Consider the following 23,028-nt stretch of genomic DNA (forward strand, 5'->3'; position numbering starts at 1 on the left):
TGTTAGGAGTAATGTGTAATTACGAATGTATATTTTTCATATAAAATAAATGAATAATCTATTCCAGCAGATTAGAAGCTTCAATTGTATTATTGACAACAAATGACATACGTTTTAGCGCCATAAAAGCACGTTTTCCTTGTTTTTTTCAAAATGATTTATCTTCAAGCATTTCCTTTGTTTGTATATGCATTGAAATGTATCGGTTTATATATTCTATCTTAATGCGCTATCATACTTTAAAAAAATAAAGTTGAAGGGTTAATAACATGATTGAGTGCGTATTATAATCTTTAGGGAAAAAGCGCTTCTAAATGTTGCATTAATCAAGAGAGTAAAAGACTAAAAGAAAGTTATTTTAAAATGTGCTAATTAATACTGATTTTTTGTTGATTATTTCAAGTTTTTTTGTTGTTGTTCCTGACTTATGTAATTTCCTTTGTTTATGGCAACGTGTCTATATTGATTTCAGTTACCAGAAAATGGTACGGTGTCTATGCACTTGTTTATCATCATAATGAAGATATATCAGAACGTCGAATTAGAAGGACGTATGTAAGTTAGGTGTTATGTATACGTTAGATAGTTATAATATATTGGATATTAAAACTACCACATTTAAGGAGTACTTATTTCTGTTGGGAATAATATACACAACGAGTTTCAGTTTCAGGTTACTTTTCTGACTTTATTCCCGTAACTTCTGGAGTTCCTCAAGGCAGTGTTCTGGGTCCACTTCTATTCCTATTATAGATGGACAATTCGCATTCTTTGTTCACAAACATCTCTACCAATATTCTTCTATTCGCTGTTGATTGCAAACTCTACAGACAAGTTAAATCCGAGTACAATGCTCTTAGTTTTCAACATGCTGCTTCAATTCTTCTCAACTGATGTAACTCTTGGAAACTTAGTTTAAACATCGATAAATATGCTTAACTTACGATATCTCTAAAAAAGAAACCTATAAATCACATCTACAAAATAGGTAATCAGAACATAAATCCTGTCACCTCTTTTAGAGATCTTGGCGTTATCATTGACAGTAAGCTTACTTTTGCGGATCATATAAGCACAGTATCTTGTATTGCTTTGAAAAAACTAGGACTCCTTTATCGTTTCACTGACATAAGAAATCCTAATTCCTTAAGCTTGTTCTATAAGTCATATGTTGAGTATTGAGTACTATTGAGTACTGTTCTCCTACCTGGTCTGTGGCCTGCCCTACTTACCTGAAAAAAATAAATTCTGTAATTAATTTATTTTCAGCCATTGTATCCTACCGAGTACCTCACCTCCGAACACTTCCAAAAAATGACGTTTTAATATTTCTCAATATCAAACCTCCCCTAGTGAGAAAGAAAATTTCTGACCTAATATTTTTGCATAAAATTGTTAGTGGCCATATATATCGTGTGAACAGTTATTAAGTCAGATCAATTTTCGCGTACCCGCTAGAACAACACGGTCTAGTGATCTCTTTTACACTCGAGCTGCAAGAGTTAATATTGTCCAAAGGTCCCTTCTAAACCGAAATGCTAGCACGTATAATCAGTTACCAGAAACTGCAGACGTTTTTTTCAAATGAGCATACCTTCAGATCATCTATAAATAAACTATCTTTGTAATGTTGCCATAGTACTGTACCATCTTGATTCCAAATTGTTATTGTATTGTTATGTTCCAAATTGTTAAAATGTTTCAGCGTAAAATGGCCTAGTGCTGTATCTGAAACCTATTATAAATAAATCAATCAATAAATAATAGTACGATTAATAAGCATTGCAGGATAAAATTACACGAACTGTACCAGTATATGTAGCTTTGCTGTTATAATCTTATTAGCTTTGCTGTATGCTATGCTATTAGTGATACTATATGGAAATTCTCAATTATGCATATCCCATTATCAGTTTAGCCTTGAAAGGTTAACTGCCGCGTGAGACCACGTTGGTCTCATGTAAAATATTTAATTACGGCTACGTGGTGCCAGGTTGGTCCATAGGTGTCCAAACTCGCGATCACGACGCTCGTGAGCTCGGCACTCACGCTCAAAAGGGCTCGGGCTCAATAATTGAGCGCGAGCCCAAGTGAGCCCGAGCCCCAATGAATTAAGTGAGCGCGAGCCCGAGTGAGCCCGAGCCCACTTGAGATTAGTGAGCGCGAGCCCCAGTGAGCGCGAACCCAACCGAGAGAAGTGAGTGCGAGCCCGAGTGAGCGCGAGCTCAGTTAACAGAAGTGATCGCGAACCCGAGTGATCGCGAGCCCAGTTAAGAGAAATGAGCGCGAGTGCGAATGAGCGCGATCCCAGTTCAGAGAAGCGATCGCGAGCGCGAGTGAGCGCGAGCCCAGTTGGGAGAAGTGATCGCGAGCCCGAGTGAGTGCGAGCTCAGTCGAGAGAGAAGAGCGCGAGCCCAGTTGGGAGAAGTGATCGCGTGCGCTAGTGATCGCGAGTCCAGTCGAGACTGGTGAGCGCGAGCGCGAGTGAGTGCCAGCCCAGTCCAGAGAGATGAGCGCGAGCCCGCGCTCACTTCACACTCACGTGGACTAATTTGCTTTAGAGTCAAAAAAATAGGAAATTCATTCCATGTGCAGAATTGTAAAGGAATAATTAAACAACTTTACAAAATGAAAAATCACATTCTTGAGGTCTGAGCTGTCATTTTATTGTCCAGAGGACTTCAAACACCTTTCGATAGAGAACCGACTTTTTCATGGCTATTATGAGAGGATGGTATTTGAGGCAAGTATTTGTTTTTGTTGTTTTAGTAACAACTTACATGACCCAAGCTTTGTGTGTGTGTGTGTGTGTGTATGTGTGTGTGTGTGTGTGTGTGCGAGATCATAGAATAAGGAAACTACTTGACCTTCCGAAGTAGGAAATTTATTTACTAACAACTAATGAAGCTGTGAGTTCATAGAAAAGTCGAGCGAAATAATTATGTATTATTTAATTATAGCTTCTTTAAATCCCGATAAACAAGAGTAGCTCTTAAGAATGTTGATAACTTGCATCATAATGGTTATTCAGCCCATTAATTTATATGAGGAAACAAAGAATTTTAGCCAGTTAATTTTACTGGCTACTTCTTCTTGAGATCTTTAAATGTATTCTATGCGAAATTTAACCACTGTATTATGTAATTTTAATATATATAAATAAAAACTAAAACAATATTACATTGAATGTTTTTAAAGCAAGGAACCCTTAAATAGGCCAGAAGAAGAAATTAGTAAAATTAAATGAGTAAAATCTCGTCTATTTAAAATAAAAATACTTCCTCATATAAGTCAATGGGCTATTTAAAAAAGAAAGATAACAATTGAACATAAAAAAACCTCCTTTCATTAAAGTCTTTTTTCGAAAGCTACCGTTCCCTGAAACGATGGCGTGTCGTTTGTTGCAACCAGAGTTAAAAGTGAAGGAAAACACGGGGGACGTCATCTCCCACTTCCAAAAATATCTATGGCGTCCCTCCACTTCCTAAAAAATATAGTGGGCAAAGATAGGCACAAGGGATGACATGACGTCATGTGTTCCCCAACCTTTTCAGATTAATTTTTACCCCTGGTTACAACTCGATTTTGATGTTGTTTGACTTTTATTAAAAACAGACTCCAAATTGAACTGAACCCGCTTGATATAGACCGAGCTCACAGAATGGGTAAGGGCAAAAATAGACCGATCATTGTTAAATTTGCATACTAGAAAAGGAAAGAGGCCATACTGAAAAATGCATATCGTGCCAAGGGGACACCTGTGCGTATAAGTCAGGATTTTTCCTACAGTATTAGAGCCATTAGAAGAGAAATCAATGAATACCGGGTTCAAGCCAAGGCACGCGGACAAAGGGTGCGAATGCAATTCGATAAGTTGTATATTGATGGGAAATCTTATACTATCGAGGACCTACGAAACACAGATGACAAAAATCTAAGTGATACAGTTGGTGTGTGTTCAGTGAGTGTGAACAATGGAGACGCTTCAAAAAATTCAGCAGTTGCAGGTGCTTCTTGTAGTGTGTGGTCACCTGCAGAGCCTGTGGGGGTGAGTGATGAAGAGTTGCCAGCTTTGAGACAAACAATGAATGCAGCTCGAAGGGGCAGAGGTCAACCACGCCCTGGAGGAAGAAGCATCCCTTGACAAACAAGGGAGAATGACCTTCAACAAGGTAACTTCTCAAAGCGAGTGCAGTGATGTGTTACGTAATAATGACAGCAAGTGTGTTGTAGATAACGCAAAAAATGATAATTTTCTAATGTATTATATGAATGCGAGATTACTTAGGAACAAAGCATGTGAGTTTTCCAGCAACATTTTATTGAACAATTATGATATCGTAGCAATAACAGAGACCTGGTTGTCTTGTGATTATTTTGATTCAGAGTATTTCCATAACAGATACCTAGTGTATCGTAAAGATAGGGACTATAATACAAGTGGTAAAGCAAGGGGGGTGGGGTGTTGCTGGCAGTACAGAACCTGGAAGTGAGTCAAGTGACTGTTACTGACCAGAACCCAGAAGGAATTCTAGTGAAAACTATGGTTAATTACAAACCGCTTTATATCTGTGTTGTGTATTTTGAACCAAACTCACATCTATCGTTATACGAATATTTTTTTTCATTTTATCGAAAGTAATTGTACGATAGGTAGCACTATTCTCCTTATAGGTCGGGGCCGCGGTGGCTCAGTGGTAAAGCGTTCACCTCTGGTGCTTGAGGTCCTGGGTTCGATCCCAGCTCCCGCCAAGTGAACTTTGTGGTGGACAAACACCGTGTGCGTGGGTTTTCTCGGGGTTCTCCCGTTTCCTCCCACTTTCTTCCTTCCACCATTTCATTCATTACTCACCATCTCCTTTAGCCTAACCGGCATAACCGTGGGACGTAAAACAAAGATTTCATTTCATTTCATTTTCCTTGTAGGTGATATGAATTTGCCTGAAATAACTGGAACAAACTTTGATTTTCTACAGTCAACGAGTAAATCCCAAAGTCTCTATCACTTTATGTTATATCATGACATGGAATCACTCAATAATGTTACAAATAGCTTAGGGAGAACATTAGATTTAGTAATAAGTAAGCTTTCCAATGTAACAGTAATAAGAGAACCACACCCATTAATTAAAGATAATTACCACCCATCTATTTGTATAAGCTTTCCGCATGTTAAATCATCTAGAATAAAAAACAAAAGAAACATATTTGGTTTCAATTTTAAGAAAGGAAATTATGATAATCTCTATAATGAGTTAGCGAGAATAGATTGGCAATATCTAAACGAATATACGGATCCAAATAAAGCAGTAGAAGAATTCTATAAAGTAATTTATGGCATATTTGAGAAGTGCATTCCCATGAGAAGGCCGACGCAAAAAAGGTACTCTTGCTGGTTTAGTAACAGTATAATACAAAAAATTAAACTTAAATGGCAACATCGCATAAAATGGCTTAAGGGGAGGGGAACGACTAATCACCAATATCGCTATAACGAGTACTGCAGACTACGTAGAGAAGTGAAGCGTGAAATAGCAATAGCACATAATAATTGTATCTTTAATGCTGAAAATAATATAACCGAAGACCCACAACACTTCTGGACCTACATTAAAAGTAAATCCTGACATCTTTCTTCTGAGTCTATGACCTATGACGGACGGAGTCTGACTAAAAATGATGAAATTGAGGAAGCTTTTGCTCAACACTTCCAGTTCATTTACAATAAATCATCCTCCTCAACTAAAAATAGTATTGACTCACATGAGAAAAAATACCTACATGGGGAATATCAGAACTTATTTCATATCATGGAGATTTGTTCAAGAGATATTGGGAATGCAATAAAGAAACTGAAACCGAATAAGGCAATTGGGTCTGATAATATACCACCTTATATTGTGAAGGGTTGTAGTAATATTTTGAAATATCCGCTATATACCTTATTTAACCTCTCACTAAGAACAAATGTTTTTCCGGACAAATGGAAAGAGTCAATAATATGCCCAGTCCCAAAACCCGGTAATAAAAATAACATAGAAAACTATCGTCCAGTAGCTATATTACCAACAATTGCAAAGGTATTTGAAAGTGTAATTTATGATCAGGTCATGCATCATGTTAAATCTTCAATCTCAATATATCAGCATGGCTTCCTACAGAAGAGATCCACGATAACTAATCTCACCATCATTTCAGATTTCATAACTTCATCCTTAGATAATAATGGACAGGTAGATGTAATATATACGGATTTTTATAAAACATTTGATACTGTGGATCATGACATACTAATTCAGAAACTTGCCACTTTCAATTTTAGTTCCCCTATGATAACTTTTTTCAATTCGTACTTGAGTGAACGTAGACAATCCGTTCTATATAAAGAATATAAAACTGAAAGCTTTCGTGTAAATTCCGGAGTCCCCCAAGGATCTAATCTTGGACCTCTTTTGTTTTTATTATTTATTAATGATCTGCCATTTTATATCCATAACTCTCACAAATTACTCTTTGCAGATGATTTAAAAATATTTGCAAATGTGAAATCTATAGATGACTGTCTACTTCTGCAACAGGACCTGACTAATATACTAAACTGGTGTACTACCAATAGACTTGAAGTAAATATTAATAAGTGCAAAACCATGACATACAGTAGACGTGAAAAAACGTATGACTTTACTTATTCGATAAATGGAATAAATTTAGAAAAATTAGATACAATTAAAGATTTAGGTGTGATATTTGATAAAAAAATTAACCTTTGAGCATCATGTGGCAAATATTACCAAAGATGCATATAGAAATCTTGGATTTCTTATCAGAACGACCAAAGAATTTATAAATGGCAACATTTTAAAATTGTTTTATTTTTCTTACGTAAGATCAAAAATTGAATATGCCTCACTTATTTGGAACACTTCTGTGAAAACATGTAGCCAAAAAGTAGAGCAGATACAAAGCAAATTCATACGTTTTCTCACGTACAAGAAAATAGGACTTTACCCAAAATACGAACCGTATGATAATTTACTTGATAACTTTACACTTCAGACACTTGAACAAAGACGGACGTTGAACGATCTCCTTTTCTTACACAGACTTTTGCATAACAAAATAGACTGTATAGACAATAGACATAAGTACAAAAATAATTATACAAGTTCCATCCATCAAAACACGCAAGGGAAATAGTGCCCTATTCTACTGCAGAAAGGCACGTACAAATGCACTGAATATGTCACCTACATGGAGAATTTGTGCTACATACAATAAAATCATTAAAGATTACGAAGATGTAGACATATTTCATTGTTCAGAAAAATCATTCAAAAAACTAGTATTCAGTGTTTTGTAAAAGAAAAAAATAAGGGTAACGTATTATTTTAATTTAGTATTCTGTGTTCAAGCATCAGGTTCATTACATAAAATTATTTGTATATATATATATTTATTTATAGGTATTTAAGTTTTATGTTATACTGTAACATTATGTATTTAAGTTCATATGTAGACACTGTAATTGGGCAGTAATGCCTGTTGTGTTGATAAATAAATAAATAAATAAGTATTTTCATTGCGGATTTATCAGATCTTATTACCGTGAAGATTAGCACATACCTGACGAAATATCTAAGGGTTGCCAGGCACTTATTCATATTGATTCACTGTGAATAAGTGGTAAGTATTCTCACCTTCCAGACGAGCGAGATCTCATATAACCTCACTGATGAAAAAGAATATTAAGCTCCAAACAAACAAAGACAAAACATTCTAAATTTCACGATAGCTTCGTAAATTGACATAATTACATTTCCTCTTTTAACGCAGTCCTTAACAGAGATGGTCATTTTTCCTAACCCTCCCTCACCCTCACCCTCAATTGACGCCCCTCACCCTCACCCTCCATCACACTCACCCTCCATTGACGCCCTCCACTCACCCTCCCCCACACTCACCCTCCATTGACGCCCTCCACTCACCCTCCCTCACACTCACCCTCCATTGACGCCCTCACACTCACCCTCCCTCCCACTCACCCTCCATTGACGCCCTCCACTCACCCTCCCTCACACTCACCCTCCATTGACGCCCTACACTCACCCTCCCTCACACTCACCCTCCATTGACGCCCTCACACACACCCTCCCTCACACTCACCCTCCATTGACGCCCTCACACTCACCCTCCCTCACACTCACCCTCAATTACTTTATCGCCCTCACCCTCCAACGCCCTCACCCTCAACTACTAAAATGAGGGTGAGGTGAGGGTGAGGGCGGCCCTCATGAGGGCAAAACCCTAAAGATGAACAGATCATGTGGTGCTTTGTATTTACCAAGAATTCGCGGTATTTACGGTTGAAGACACAGCACAGAGGGATAAAATAATTCTTGGAAATGCTGTCTGTTGTCACAAAGCAATAGCATTTTTGCACCTGTTACTGCTGTCCACATCGAAGGAGGGTATGAATGTGCATTACAGTTAGAAAAAAAAAGCTGAAGCAATGAATATAACATTTTCGCACTTTTCTTTCTTCTTCCTGGCCGGGGTCTATATGAATAGTTAACAGAGTTCAAGTAACTTTTTAAACAAAATATAACACTTGTTATTATCCTGGTGCACCTTTGGTCCACGTGGTACCGGGTTCGAATCCTGATGGGCGAAGTTTTAAACGCATTACGATAATTAAGATTCCACCTTAAACTGTAGGTGTAGGTCTGGTATAACACTGGTGGTGAAAAGGGACGATAAAATCAAAACCTTTGTAAATCAGTAATCGAGTAAAGTTTGGCCTTTAGAAGTTTAGATTCTACAATGCTTCTATAGAATATTGTATTAATATGACCGTAGTAAGAAATGGAAAAAGAAATAGTGGCAAGCAGGAGAAAAGGCAGGCAGGTATTGAAGAAAGAAAAAGAATACTGTCTCCTAAAAGTATTTTTTAAGCAATGTTTTGTTTGGCCTACTGCATTATAATTTTCATAATGTATGTTGGCTATTTCATTTTATTTTATTATGTTCGTAAATAAAATAAATAAATAAATTTGTAAACATACATTATGAAAACCATAATGGACTAAGCCAAATAGAGCATTGCTTTAAAAATACTTTTAGGAGACAGTCTCCCTATACTGACAGAAACCCATCGGTTCGGAGAAGAAATCTTACTGTTTCAACAGAGCTAGTGATGTAGTGCATGGTAAAGCGAGAGATATTATTATTATTATTATTATTATTATTATTATTATTATTATTATTATTATTATTATTATTATTATTATTATTATTATTATTAATAATAATATTATAAAATATTTTTATCGCCTTATTCCTTATCAATTTCGATTGCAACTAGCATGAGAAATTCTCAATTTTGAAAATCAGATTTTTAAAACTAAAGTTAACCCGGATTTTTTTCTTTTAAATCTGGAATGGAATAGATGAATTCACGTCTGAGTGTGAACCCAAGAAATATGGCTATAAGGAAACCTCACAAAATATGCACCATACTTCATCAAAATAAAAATTAAAAAAAAAAAAAAAGCTTTTCCGATGGCAATCGTAGAACACATTTACAAACTAATAGTAGAGCCACTTGTACACCACGTGAAGTATGCGGAATCTTGCTGAGATTTTCCGCTTCAAACTTGCTCTGTTTCAGAGATTTTAACCATACCAAAACTGTTCTTTTTCGGCTTGAGAAAGGAATGCCATTCTATCTGTGTAGCTGTGTAGATTTGAATTCGACATGGACAATATACCGATTGTAGATTTGGTCTTAAGTGTGATAGTAATGCATACAATTGTATTAGGCGTATATTACTACACGCTAATGGGAGAAAGAAACGGACGTGGATGAGTTACTGGATCCGGCGTCATCATGGACACGGGATTTATTCCACTCTTTTTTCCAGAACTAAGACTACAAGGCTCATTATCGTACCAAATTTTGTTTTCGTTCCTTATCCATTAGTTCTTTTTCGTTTCTCACCAGTATTAACGTTCATTGCATCCATTTCTTATATGCAAGAGTGCATAAAATTATGTTTACTAGTATAATATGTCACAAAATAATAGGAGAGGTATCAAAACGGATATCACAGGAAAAAATAGATGTAGAAATGAGAAGTTCCCATCCTATCTTAGATTGTGGAGAATATAAATACTAACGTGTCCATACAAATATTTGCTGAAACTACAAAATGTTGGTACTCACGACTAAAGCAAAACCACAAGTTATCTTCCGTGAAATAAAAGATCTTGGGCCAATGTTAGAAAAAATCTTATCTATAGCATATGTATGTACATATGGGAAATAGAGAACCATATAGAGCCAAAAAAGAAACAAAATGTGAAACTATCAACTCAGTTAATTTTTTTTTCACCTGTCAGTTATCCAGGACCGCAGTTAGGGGTTAGTAGACGGGGTACGTGCCCCGGGCGCCGGATTGAGAGGGTGAAAAACGAAGATTTTTTTTTTTACTGTAGCTATATATTTACGTTTTACGTTGGGGAAGGGGGCGCCAAAACAAGATCTCGTCCCGGGCGCAAAATAGCTTAGTTACGTCTCTGAAGTTATCAACTCTCAGAGTGTAATGTGCCTTGCATTCTTCATTTACAGTTCTAGATCTGTAGTTCTATAGTAATTCATCATGCTAAATTGAAGTCTAAAATCAAAATTTCGTTATCATTATTGCTTTTTCAGTAATACAGGGTGTTACATAAGTACAGACACATGTTCAAAAAAGTTCTCTGAGAATGAAATAGTGATTAAGAAGTTACTGGTTTATATTATGTTTTGTAGTGGGTGTCTTTGTTGTCTCTACTAATACATAAGCAGTCGTCTAATAACATACTGGTTCATGTTTTTCTTGATTTCTCATTCATGAAGACCTGAGTTTTAAGTAGGGGGCCGCGGCGGCTCAGTGGTAGAGCGTTCACCTCTGGTGTTTGGGGTCGCGGGTTCCATGTGTGTGGGTTTTCTCGGGGTTCTCCCGTTTCCTCCCACTTTCTTCATTCCACCATTTCATTCATTACTCATCATCACCGTCTCCTTTAGCCTAACCGGCATAAGCGTGGGACGTAAACCTCAAAGATTTTTTTTTTGAGTTTTAAGTAAGTAGAAGTAACAGCTCAACCTCACAAGAATCAAAGTTAGTATTAGACTGGATTCATTGGAAGAATAAACACTGGTGGAAAATCTTGTTAATCTCTGAAAATCGAAACTGATAGTGTTGCCAGATATTACATTGGAAATTACCTTTTCTAAATATACGCCGTGTTGTGTACATATATATACATGAACTTAGGTAATTTCGTCACCGGAAATTTCGCCACCGGAATTTTCGTCACAGTAATTTCGTCACCGGTAATTTCGTCACCAAAATATTAGCATGTAGGTTATTTCGTCACCAAAACATTCATTGCTCTTGTACCGTTCTGTGAATCCAATCTCTTGGACCTTGCTCCACGTTTAGTGAGTCAGGTAAAAAAAAAGCAATGCTGTACACGAGTTGAGTTTCCGAAAGTTGTCTTTAAAGTGTGCATTTCCGCTATCTCGAAATCCATAACCACAGTTACAGGGTCCGGGTATTCACTAAATTCACTGCACTGATGCACCACCGCACAAAACAGTTCTTCATATGAATGTTGTGTCTTGCTCTGCATTAAGACATACACCTAGTAAAGGATTTTTTTTTTCTTTTAAGGAGCCATTGGAAAGTAGTCCATCCACCATCCATGTTTCACTTCTCAATAGCTCCATAAGGCTATATTTAAAGAAAATTGTTAGAAATATTTACAGTATATGTTTATATAAATTTGCTTTCTTGACATATATATCCAATAACAATTTGGCCAATGTTTAATCAGAGTTGAAATATTGAAATATAACATTCTTCTTTCAATAGCTCCTAAAAAAAGATCACTCTTTTCACATGACTCAGTTGACGTGGATGAAGGTTCAAGAGTTTGGGCTCAGAGAACGGTACAAGAACGATGCAAATTTCCGTCTAGTTTGCGGGAAAATGAACGGATTGGCATATCTTCCCATATTTATTTGCAATTTTCTGTTCTGAAATTTTGATATTGGCGAAGCTTAATATTTGTAAATAGTGATACACCCAATAGTTCCCCACGTTGCCTTTGCTTTTAACATTTGCTGAAGCTGGCACTATTTTCTTGCACTGGTGCTTGCTCCTGCGTCGAGTACCCGAAACTTAAATTTTGCAGAGTTCAACGTCAACCGAATTGTTTTCCAAGTTTGATTAAAATAACGTAAGTTGTCTAGGTCATTTACTTTGCCTCTACTTAGTTCAAGAAAGATGAAAAAATAACCATGACAAAATTTCCTATTTGATAATATTCTGACAGAATCACTAAAAACTTTTATCTCATATCTCAAATACGATATACAAAATATGTAACTATTTATTTATTTAATAATAATAATAATAATAATAATAATAATAATAATAATAATAATAATAATAATAATAATAATAATAATAATAATTATTATTATTATTATTATTATTATTATTATATTTCAATTTGCTTCAGTTGAAGATTAAAGAAAGCAATTTCAGAAAGGTTTCTATTCATTCATTGTACTTGTATTATGTTCTAAAAGACACTGGTGATGAAATTATCATGACAAAATTTTCGGTGACGAAATTACCTATATGATAATATTTTGGTGACAAAATTACCGGTGACGAAATTACCCTGACGAACTTCCCGGTGACAAAATTACCGCCGCCCATGTATACATACCGTATATGCCGTCAATATTCTTAATACTTAGCAGTGTCATGTACTTATGGGACACCCTGTATTACTGAAAAACTATGCCTGGTAGCGAAATTCTAATTTCAAATTTGAATTCAGAGTAGTGAATTATTACAAAAATATGACCCTTGTGAAACTGTGTTATTAATTAAGATTCATTAAGATTCATTCCACCAAATTTAAACCAAAAATGGTGCTTTTTTTCACCTTTCCACCTACCAATTTCATTACTTTTTTCCACCAAAAAATTCTTTCGTTTTTTTCGCTCCGTGGCTTTTTGGTGGTGTCCTAAATTCAGTATGAGGACAGATTGTATTAAAATTTGCAGAACTACTCCTAAAATTAGGCCAAACTTACAGAAAAGTCGAGATTTCGTGGAGGGGAAACCGAGTGTCCAACACAGCATACGCCCCTGACCTCAGGCAATTTTCAAGAAATGTGTTATTTTCTTCCTCAACTCCCCTCAGCTCTAACACTCTAATTTTTCATGTACATCTGTAATTTTGTCAAATTAATTTCGACTTGAGAGCATCAAAGATGGATTTACGAGATGCTTACATATTTCACATTAATTACTATATCATCTATGAGGTTTCCATATATATATATATCTGTGAATTCATGTGCCAGTGTTATTTTAAATTTGTATACAAGCCTAGTATTAATACAGGGTGTCAAAAATCAACTTAAACTTCGGGAGATGATTGTTTATATCAAATCAAAGTAAAACGTTTTAATACATATAGGTCTTAAAACGAGTTCTTTCAGTATTATAAGCCGAAAAAGAATTAAAACGCCCTAGCTTAAAAATAATGGGACTTTTTCGCAAGCGGTTGAAAAAATTAGGCAATACCTAGTATTCCCTCTTATCTAAATACCCACGTTTCACAATCCCCTGATATCAACGTAACGATTTGTAAAAGGTAACTTAGTGTACGAGGATACACTTTTAAATACTAATTGGGTACTCTTTTCGTGGATACCAGAAGACTGTTCCACACAAATAATTATTACTAGCGCATATGAGTTCCTGCGAAATCCGTCGAATCACGTGCGATAGACTCCATAACTTTTGTGCTAGAGTGTTTTTAAAACGTGATTTTCCTCATTTTTGGCGGATTATAAATTTGAAAAGAGACATTTTTTGACCCACAGTATGTTCATCAAAACTTTATTTTTTTTTTTCATTTGATATAAGAAATAACGTTCCAAACTTAGTAGGTTGATTTTTTGACACACTGTATATTAAGCTGGGTAGTATGTGGAAATAACAAATCGAATATTTTTTAGGTATATTTCAAAGAACCAAACCTATTTCAAAAATACAAGGGTGGGGTGAACTGTCCCCTCTTGCTCTCTGCTGCAGGCAATCATAGTCGAGAGTCTCATATTCCATATAAACATTATTATTATTATTATTATTATTATTATTATTATTATTATTATTATTATTATTATTATTATTATTATTATTTTCTAGTGAAGGACAAGTTTTATTTTCGTAGACAGTCACAGTAGACACTGGATTAAGATTCAAGGCGGGCATTGTTTTGCTCACAGTCTTTGTCATAAAGAGCCTTCAAAGTTCTGAAAAGAAAACTATTTTTATCTTCATACCAGAAATGAGCACGCAGTATAACGTATTGTTCCATCTGCTGGAGTATGAACCTTTAAGATCTAGAAAGAAGAACTTGAAAGTAACGTTATCGTAGTATTAATCTAACATAAGTACGATGAACATTCTTTCTTTGCCGACAGGAAGACTTGGTGATTCATTCCGGTGGCATTGAAAGAAAGAACTAAACTAAAAATACACTGATGACGAATTCCATTAGACATACAGAGGTAAAGGTTCTTTACATTGTACCTTCCCTTCCCATCCGAGGTGTTTGGGCTAACAAAGATAATGAATGAGAGTAGTACAGAAAATGGGAAAAATTGAACGTGACTCTACTGTTAAGCCAAGTTCGTTGTTTAAAACTAGCTTTAGTCTGTGTCAGTATAGCAGTAAATCTATTTTGTAGCATGTATATAATAATAATAATAATAATAATAATAATAATAATAATAATAATAATAATAATAATAATAATAATAATAATAATAATAATAATAATAACAACAACAACAACAATAATAATAATAATAATAATTAGTTGTTGAATCAAACAACTCAGACACAATTGCTTTTAATAGACCCAGTGAATAGGCCTATAGGTATTGTGACAACTTAAGTAACCTGGATTGCAATCAGGAGCGGATTAAAGGCGGAGCTAATGGAGCCCAGGCTCAGAGGGTCCCCTAAAATTCCCCTCTTTAATACTAAAATACATCAATCAACTTATTATAGTATAGGCTTCAGATCCATGCTAATTTCTTTTCCCGCTCGGTAGGCTTGCGGTATCGCTAGAGTTAAGTCTTCTTCCACCAGCTTGGGCTCGTGCCTGCAAACATCAGACTTTCGTGGCACCGCCGGGCGTGGATAATCATGAATAAACAAATAAATTCAAACATCATTCCCACAGAAGACCTTCAAATTCGGAACTTTGATCACAGTGTAACCTTGTACAGGTTTACTATTTGTATATGATTTTTCTCCTTTTACTCTATTAGTGTTTTTACAGGGACTGTTGACCATTTGGCTCGTATTCGGCATTTATGTGTTACACTGAAGTATATAGGCATTTAAATGTTAATAATGAAGGTAATTAAACTAATTATTGTAAACTTGGAGCACATTAAAATGTTACAGCATACTCCTCGGTGTTTCGATAAACCTATGAGGCTGTGGAAGACAGCAAAGAAAAGTTATGCGCTGAAATTATTCGTAACATAGGGCCCTTTGAAATAGTCGGCTGCAGGGTCCCAAAAACCTTAATCCGCTCTCAGTGCTATGCGCAGAGACGTACGCAAGAATTTATTTCGGGAGGGGTCCAAAGCATTTCGGGGGGGGGGGGGGGATGTCCAAACACAATTTCAGGATAAATTATACTAAACTTTGTATCTAAAATTAGACTAAATTGGCAAAAAAGTCCGGATTTCGAGGGGGGTTCCGGACCTCAATGACCCACCCCGTGCGTACGTCCTTGGCTATGCGCACAAAATATCCACTTTTTTTTTTTTTAGAAATAAAGGGGACCGCGGTGGCTCAGTGGTAGAGCGTTCACCTCTGATGCGTGGGGTCCCTGGTTCGATCCCAGCTCGCGCCAAGTAAGCTTTGTGATGAACAGACACCGTCTGCGTGGGTTTTCTCGGGGTTCTCCTGTTCCCTCCCGCTTTCTTCATTGCACAGTTTCATTCATTTCTCATCATCACCGTCTTCCTTAGCTTTGGCGCATAATCCTGGGACGTTAAACTAAATATATCATTTTATTTCATTTCATTTCTTTAGAAATAAAGCTTGACTTTTCGTGCCTTTCTTTCAATATGTCTGATTTACAATTGGTAGAGAACATAGATTTAAAAAAATCTAAAATAATGGTTGCCAAATGTTTGTTGATATTCAACTTTTGCTGAAAAAAACTTAAGAGATGCAGAAAGAAGATATTGAAGTTATGACTTTATATAACACCATATTTATAAATGAAGGACGGAACATACTTCGGATACAAGCAACTTTAAGGACGAATGAATGAAATTACTCTTCATTACGAAATTCATTCTCAAGCAAACTCATAATTTCAGGGAAGCTCAGGCCCCATGGGTATGGGTGTGATCTGTTGAAAGAAAACGTAAAAAAAAAAAAGTAGTAGTAAACGAAGAAAAGAGCAATGTAGAGGAGTCGCTAAAATTAATTCTCTTTAACGAGGACGATTACGCAACATCACCTACTGATTGAAATCCAGATTATTCTCCAATAAAGTAAATTTCAATAAACTTTCTTATTATTGTTCGTCCCATAATGCATACTCATCTCATTGTTAATTATCCCATATCGGACTCCCGAAGAAAACTCATCGAAACAACTTATTGACTGTGCCAATAGCGACTACTCTCAGTCATGACTCCGTTTTCTTTCATTCAGAAATAGAAAAGAAAGAGAAGAAAGTAGAAGGGTAAAAGAAGGAGGTAGGAAAAAGAAGAAAGAAAAGAAATAGGGTATTGTAATAAGAAACAGATTACTGGATAATTCCGGAAATATAGTAAGAATTCGAGAAAGTCCTTGAAAGATGAATCATTCTAAATGTTATTAACGACTAATCAATTTTGGAATGCTTCGGAATAGACACATGTTCCCTCATACCACCCAGACCTAGCTCCAGGCACCACGATCGTGGGGTTGCCCAGACCTAGACCTGGAAATGAGAAAAGTGAAATCATTCTTTGTACTGTTATTCCAACCGGTGATTGATAACCATCCAGCATCTGAACTCTGTTCTCTAGGATCGACCACACATATGAATTAGCCAAGAAAGAAAAAAAATCAAACTTATGAACTCAATATAAATTTATATATCGTATCAATAAGAGTCTTAACTTCCTGGAAGAAAAATGTATTTAGGCTCATCCTGCTATTTTTGTTTCACTCCTAGAGCTGATTTAAACCATTAGTAGCGGTCCTTCATGACCTAGGTTATTTACCTTAACACATATATTAAAACATGACACATATATTACAGGTGTTAATATGACAAATGATATCACTAAAATTACTTATATTAAATCTATCATGCATTCACACGCTCACTCACTCAGGACAGAGTATATATGATTAAAGGAAACCAACTAACTACAAAGATACAAATAATTTATTACATCCATAGTGAAAAGAAAAGACAAAACAAATAATTATGAAGAAAATATTAAAAGCACAAGTTCTTGGTTATATATCAATAGAATACAAAGAGTTATATTTTAGTAAATTTTTATATATTCAATCATATTGACAAATGGAAAGAGAAAAAAATAATTACATGTATTATATCTTAGGCATGCTAAAGCAAAATTATGATTTGCGACATACGCAAAGGAGACACTTATTTCACTTTAAAAAAAATTGGACAAAGAGGAAAGAAAAAAAACTTTTAGGTGTATTAAAACTTATATGAGTCTCTACCTCACATTGAGCAATAAAATATTAATAATTCTGAGCGTTCAAATCACAAATCACGCACTACTCGTAGTGTCCAAAAACATTTCGCTCCATTTAACTTAGTTTGTGTTTATATATATATCTCTATATATATAACTATTGGTTTATAAAAACCATTCATCAGCTATATTTAGTTTGTAACTCTTAGCAGTTTATATCTGCACTCGCACACTGCGACGTTTATACCCATCTAGGGATTTCGAAAAATCACTTTCGCCAGAGGATGTTTCTCCTCTTAGACAGTCCATTCACAAATTTATTAATTGAATAATTTCAAGTTATTTATTCAACACTGGGACACGTCATGAGACCTTTCCTTTAGATCACTTTTGTATATATGTATACATGGTTCGGATTTAAAACGATCTTCCACAGGTGTACGGAGTGTGATGGTTTAAATTGAGGATAAAAAAAACTGGTCAAGTCACAGGATACATATGCAGGTGAGAAGGATTCAAGGTGCACTTTCCACAATGGTTTTAGGTTGGTAGTTCAGGGATAATATTCATCATGATGTGGGTTACGTTTAGACCTGCCGTTACTTTTTAATACTTGCCATTAAATAATTACATAGGTTATCGTTTACATTTATTCAGAAGAAAAGGAAAATTACGTGAGTGCACGGCGGTATTCTTGACAAAATCTACATTCTTATATTCGTCGATAAACTTACTGGTAAACTATAGCAACCAATACACGTTTGGGGAGACAGACACGAGCGCTCTTACATATATTCATATAATACATTTAATATCATACTTTTACTGTAAAATCATATTCACATACTAAATACATATACATTTCGACGTATTCATTTCTATATATATATATATATTTATTATAAATGCGCACACATTTAAATTAATCACCCCAACAATAATTTTTGAAAAGGTTGCAAACATTGTCCAAGAAAACAAATGATTTCCGACATTACATATGAAAAAAAATGATTTTTTACCTGATACCGCGCATCTATAAATTTTAACTTTCATATATTCAATTAGTGCTTAAATAATTTTAAAAAATACTTTGTGAGGCAGGCACGTAACATAGAACATTCCTAAAGATATAACTAGATAACCTAAAATACAATTTCTGGGCCCAGGTCAACTACAAGGTAAACGAAAACCAAAACAGAAAGGAAAGTGACCAATGGATTCAAAAATAAACTTAAGAGGGACGACGGTGAAAGAACATAATTGAAGTGTCGTCAACTACGAAGTCTTTTTCATTTCGGCGATAGGTCAAAATGTGATGGAGGACCCAATCACTATCTACTTTATCCATGAATCGTGTCTTGCAACGTCTCAGCCGGTAATTTCAGATCAGAGTTGTACGTTAAATAAATCGTAAGCGACAAGTTCGAAATCGGGGGGGGGGGGAGTTGAAAAATTAAAAAAAAAACTTGAAGAAATGAAGGAAGAGACAAGAGAGAGAAAGCGGCGCCAACGAAAGAAGAAAGATTAAAGTACTACTCACTACACAGAAGAGTGATCGAATTTAAATATATAACAACTCATAGCCAAAAATATTCACATATGCCGAAAGAGGGTGGTTTACTTAAATACGTAAACTAGGAGGGAGATCCTGCTGCCAAGGATGCAAGTTCTGTGTCCATCAGATCCCAATCCCACAAGAATTTGCTTGTAAGATTGAAATCCGATCCCCGTATCCGGCCCAGACCAGCAGGATAAAAGGAGAGGGGGAAGGGACCAGGTAACTGCGTCCCCAATTTTGAAATCTCTAAGTAAGAAAAAAAATATTCGACCCTCAGAAGAACTAAGAAGGTTCAAGGACAGTAATGAAACTAGAGTAAAAGTAATAGCTAAGATAACCCTAATGATACTTTGCCAAAATAAAAAAAAATATTAAATAAACTGGATTTTGGATCGGTGATTTCTATTGCCAAACTTCACCGATAGCTCCCCTTCGCAGAATGCGCTAAATTCTGAGGCATCGATTAATTTCCATCACTATCTAGTTTGGAAACTAAGAAAAGAAAACGAAAATATTCAAGGGGGGAGAGGTCGATGCCCGGGTACGGTATAATAAATTTTAATAACTAATTGTTTTGATTCTGTAACCCTGTCAGAGCAGTCGCCTCCATGAACATTGTAAGCTAGCCCGAGTAGGTGACGTGAAGAAAAAAAATCTCACGGAGCAGGGTATTCTATTTTTAAAACCGACCAGAAAATAAGTTATAATTCACTACAGCCCTGTTGTATAACTACTACTTTCTTTTCATAATTTATTATTCAATATGTCTAGTCAGCGATTATATGATGCTACCCATTCTATCAGATGGTATTACTATGGTTGATTATTACTATAACCCCATTAAACTACAAAGTATTACCATAGTCCGACTATATATCGCCCTCCGGTCCGCGTGATATTATGGTGCAGGGGTCAGAACCCGAGATGTTTGTAGCTACACGTATCTATTCAATATATATATATATATATATATATATATATATATATATACACGAGGCGAAGTATTCACTGGGCTACTATATATATTTAACTATATGGGTGTCCTATCTTCTATATTCATTTACTACAATATTCATATACTTTCATATTCATATTCATATTAATATTCATATCATATTCATATCATCATTCTTTTCATTTACTACGAAGCTATATTTTACAAACACCCTGTCTCCTCTATCTACGCCCAGCCTATATACACATTTCATCATAACACTTTAAAATCTATAATCACTACAAACATTTCCCATTCCGATCACCGCACGACAACCTCACTCGAACTCAAGACTCTTTCACCACACGCACAATACTATGTAATACCTGGTAGCTTTATTAAGAAAGAAAGAAAAATCCTACGTATGTTCACTGAAAATAGAATTATCTGCGATAATATTTAATGTTTACGAAATTCTGACAACAATGAAATTATTCTGCAGCCACAAAGAAAGAAATGAACATTTAATATAATTTCAAAGCGAAGAACTAGAATCATATCGCCCGACTTCTGTTAAAAAATTACGTATTGTTTATTTACTTAAATATTTCAATTTCTAGACTAAGCAGAATGTTGTAATTTTCAGGATATATTAATTTTAGGTCACTTGACCTAACTGTACATCCATATGGGCTGTGAATTATACCTTCTAGGTTTTATTTCGAAAAGAAAGGTCAATTTCATGGAAACTAAATCACTAAGAACATCGACATACGAATGGCGGTTAGTACTGACTTTTGATACTAGGGGCTAGCGACGATATAATCAACCCTTGAACAACTGAATGTGACCTTGTACACGGAATTATTGTACTATATTACGTTCACTTTTAAATATTGTGTATGAGTTCACTTAATGACGGAATAAAAAAAATTATCGCATAGTAAATACTACACTGTCCGTATTTAATTATCTCACACACTCTTTCATCACTTAACTACCACTACCACTGATACTACATTACAAATATACACATACTACTTAAACTACAAGACACATCATGCCAATACACACCAATCATCACTATCATTAATACATGTTATACTAATAAATATACACAGACAACATTCAGATTTTACCATTTTAAAATCGGCTCGAAAGGAAAGGGAAAGAAAGGAACAGGGCTAACTGGCCCTTGTATTTACTAAATCACATTCTTAAAATCAACCTGTTTAATCAATGCCCCGAGGGGACATATCGAAGTGTTGACTAACAATAGGACCCCTGCCCTGAAGGGGCAGGAACCCGGAACAAACTACATGTTCAACTCATCCCGCTGGAAGCCGTACTACCAATTTGGGAGTCAGATAGGAGCCCTTACTGTAAATTTACACGTGCATTATGATTACTATCCTAACTATAAAGAAATTAAATACCGCCATATATGTAAAAAAAAATCACTCGCTACCTACATAAACAAATCTATATATGGACAGGTCTTATAACCCTCAATTAGCAGGAAAATTGGAAGGTGAAAATATCAGGGGAAACACTGATCTTCAGAACCGGTTTTAGGAAAAGAAAAACGGAAATCACACTACTTCTGAATCCTGTCCATAGCGATCGGTAGATGAAATCATGGCGTCACTATATTGCACTTAGTATTTCAGCTTTTTAGTCCAGTTTTGTTCTGAAAATTTAATAGTTCTATGGCTCCTTGAGACTTCCAACGATTTTACACGTTAATAAAATCCAAATGTTACCTTTATTTGCAGCTTTTCTACCTCCTTTTTGACTTTCTGAGCTGGGAAGATCTTAGTCCGGCGTCTTCAGTGAAATTCTTGCAGGGAATGGGAATAATCGCGCCCTAATATCATAGCGTGGGTTTATCCTCCAATCAAAACAAAGCATTTTGGCGGTGGGGCTTTGAAACGAATAAAATTTGGTAAAATCTGGATTAAACTAGATTTTAGAAGGACCTAGGTATCTAAAAGAGAGGTGAGGGGTGGTCCTGAAAATTCTGTCGAATTTTAGATTGGTTATTTGATCTGAAAAGTTCCGTCCAATAGTGGACCTATGTTTTCAGATAGCACTGACACCGTAAGAATTGCAATAATCCATTTACACATCCATATACAAGACTTATAACTAATTTAATATATAAATAAAGATATTGATTCCCAAAACTATAATCCGTAATGAATTTTTTACAGTTTTTCCATGTTAATTTGAAATAGAATAACAAACAAAATTACGAATTATATGAACAGCCAGAAATTTTTTGTTAAACGTCAAGTACAGTCGGTGCAAAAAATTTCGGGCACCCTCCTATTAAAACATCATCACATTAGACTGTAATGGCATATTACAGTTCCCCGGCGTCGTTAAAAAAAATTTGTTTGAATAACAAAATTTTGTTGAATAGAATTAACATGTATTAATACTAATAAACTAACTACTCACTCATACTCTCATGCACTCAAATGAGTCAGTGTAACATTCACTTTGGGTATTGAGATAGAAGTTCCCGTTTTTTGTCCTCGGTACAGTTGAAAAGCTTAAGATTCTGGAAATTGTGAGTTCCGATACTTTCACCTTTTAGATTGTGTAATACAGCGCATTTTTTCAATAATTTTACTGCTCAAATGTTCACAAAGGAACAGAACGGACAGGAGTTCCAGCTGAGATATTGAAAGAGACAACTCATAGG

The 23,028-nt window shown here is 35.4% G+C and overlaps 1 protein-coding gene across 1 annotated transcript in view; it reads left to right on the forward strand.

Annotated features, from left to right (window-relative positions):
* LOC145670548 (uncharacterized) overlaps nucleotides 1-23,028 on the forward strand; it is an 85,848-nt gene that overhangs the window by 22,375 nt on the left and 40,445 nt on the right. The window lies entirely within an intron of this gene.

The sequence above is a fragment of the Thermobia domestica genome, chromosome 14 (assembly GCF_964235325.1).
Source record: "Thermobia domestica chromosome 14, izTheDome1.hap1.1, whole genome shotgun sequence".
In the NCBI taxonomy this organism is placed as follows: Eukaryota; Metazoa; Arthropoda; class Insecta; order Zygentoma; family Lepismatidae; genus Thermobia; species Thermobia domestica.